The sequence below is a fragment of the Gavialis gangeticus genome, unplaced genomic scaffold (assembly GCF_001723915.1).
Source record: "Gavialis gangeticus isolate Ggan-Ray unplaced genomic scaffold, GavGan_comp1, whole genome shotgun sequence".
NCBI classification, from domain to species: Eukaryota; Metazoa; Chordata; order Crocodylia; family Gavialidae; genus Gavialis; species Gavialis gangeticus.
In genome coordinates this window covers 51,856,806-51,859,522 of record NW_017729033.1, presented here as the reverse complement: position 1 = coordinate 51,859,522, position 2,717 = coordinate 51,856,806, and positions in this window count along the sequence as shown.

Genomic DNA, 2,717 nt, shown 5'->3' with positions numbered 1-2,717 from the left:
TTGGGGTTCACGATCCCGATCCTTCCTGATGGTATTAAAAAAAACTAAATATGGGCCTTTCTTTCAAAACACAGTTGGCAAACCAGGAAATAAAGTCATTTTCCCTTTTAAGATCACTACTCAGTGGTTAGACCACTTTTGTGGGATGTGGCAGCTTTGCATTCAAATCCTTTGCTGCCTGATAGGATTCAAACCCGTAACTTCTGTAAGTATGCCCTACCTTTCAGCAATAGTCTATTCATGGCAGGTGAGAAGGTAACCAGAATTTTGCAGTGAAATCTCCTTTGCATGGACTATTTAAAGATTAAGTGAGTCATAGAAAGATGTGAAGCAGGAACATGCCTCATTAATCTAGTGGTCAAGGCACAGAGACAAGCCTGGGATATAATGGGTAAGTATTTCATATTAAGAATAATTGGGTTAGAAAGAGAGGAAAAACAAATGAGAAAGCAATAGTTACCATGACTTTCAAGTCAAGTACATTAGACTCTGAACTGAATGTGGAGAAAACTGTCTTCCACACATTCTCCAATAATTGTTTATGTTTGAGCCAGGAGAAAAGGTACAGACATAAGTATGACTCTTTAGCCTAGAAGGTTGGCATTGAACCCTATGATTTGGGCACTCCCTGAGATCTGGTCCCTTCTCCAGTCCATGTATTTTATATTAACAGTTATTGGCTAAGATGGACAAATTGTAATTGAAGCAAAAAAACATATATAATGAATGAAAAATAATAAAGTAAGGAGTCTAAGTGTTTTCTAAGTATAGAAAAAATATCTAGACAAGGTACCTGCTGAGGCCTACCATTTTTTAGATTATGAGATCTGGCAGGTTGAGATTCTGAAGTATTTTATTTACAGTTCTAGATACACTCTTAAAAAGGTCTTCAGTACATGAGGTTCAAAATAAGAAGCACTTTAAAGTTTGTGTGTATCAGCTAAACTAATTTCTAATATATTAATATCTGGCAAACAGTCCTAATTAGTTAAACTTTTGCTCTCATTCACTGTCACTAATTATCAGAGATATTTGGGCTTAAACAAAAGTTCAGTCCCCTCACAAGGCATCTACTCTTTCAGTCTGTTCATGTTGTGAAGTCAAACTCTTAATTTGTGACAATTCAACCATTACCATAGCAACAAACTTATGTCATTAACACAGGGTCATAACTTCACTGCACAGTCTATCAAAAGCTTGGCCATGAGGAAGGAAAAGCTTTTTTCTTTCCACACAAATAACTTGAAATATGATCAATAACAGCAAAGAAGAGGAGAAACATCCTGAAATAGTTGCTTTTGCTTAAGTAACCACTTACAAATACCTCAACATTTTTCTGATATAACACAGATAGAAATAATTTCAATGGAAATTACAGCTTCTGCTTTGGGATTTCATTTTGAGACCAAATTCTGTTGAAGTAACCATTGTTGACTGTATTTTTGAAAATCCTCTCAGAGGAAGGAGTAAACTGTGAAGTGTAATAGCTGTTTCTGTAATCTCCTAGTGCTCACTGCTGAACTACTGAGTAGCTCTTCAGGAAAAATGGCTCAGCATTTACACAATGGGTGGAACATGTACCTCTCCTTTCATTGTTTCCAGCCCAAATTCTGAGATATTTTCCTTCTCTGCAGATAGAAACATAAGGATCAATACTGTGTAATGAAGTATGTAATTAAAGATTAGCAATTTAACTTAGTACAAAAAAGTTAAATTAGAGGTAATATGTATTTTTTTAATTATCTTTTGTTTTTTCCTGTGTTGCATTCACACATTGTCTCACCTTATATTGAGATTGCAAGTTCTTCAGGGCAGGGATCAGACTCTTCCTATATATTTTCAGATCACCTAGCAGAGAAACACTATGGCAATGCACATAATTATAGCAATTGTTTGTGACAACAATAGTATGAGAATGATATTTAAAATAATGGGAAGAGAGAAGGTTAATGGCTATTCCTATTTCCTCTTTTCAATTAAAAAACTAAACCAAATGACAATAGGTTATATAATGCATGACTAATGTGTGCAACATGCTGCCACAAAATAGTATTGAGAACAAAGGCCATTTACACAAAAGGGATTCACGTGGTACAGTGTCAGTTTCAGCTGCCCTACCACCTAGTTGAATTCACAAACATAAGTCAGGTGCCCAGGTCTTACTAGAGTGATACATAGGGAGAGTGGGAAAAAATTAAGTACCTTAAGAATGGGATTAATCGAAAACATCAAGCTGAATAAGCAAGACAGCACGGAATACTGAAGAGAATAGAAGGGCCCTCACTTAGTAGGGTCTTTAATCCTGGGCTGGAGGGAAGTGATTTAAGATTCACAGTTTTGGATTCTTCCATGGAGTTATATATCTACACTAGCATAGGTATCTTTTATTACAAAAGAGGATGAGATTTCTACCTCGTTCTCCTCTTTCTATCCAATTGCCCATTCATTACAGAATGCAGTAAGGCTCTGGGACAATTGAGCCCAGATCTTTTCTCTGATACATTAGAATCAGGATTTTCAACTCATATCCTCCAACATCATTATATCATAAACCTTAAGCTATTCTACAGTGGGACTCTGCTAGCGTGGAAACAGATATCACATTTGCAGCATTTCAAGTTTTCAGCCTTTGAAAACTCCTGGCGCTCTGGTGTAGTGCCCGAAGACTGGAAGAAGGCCAATGTGGTGCCTATCTTCAAGAAAGGGAGGAAAGTGGA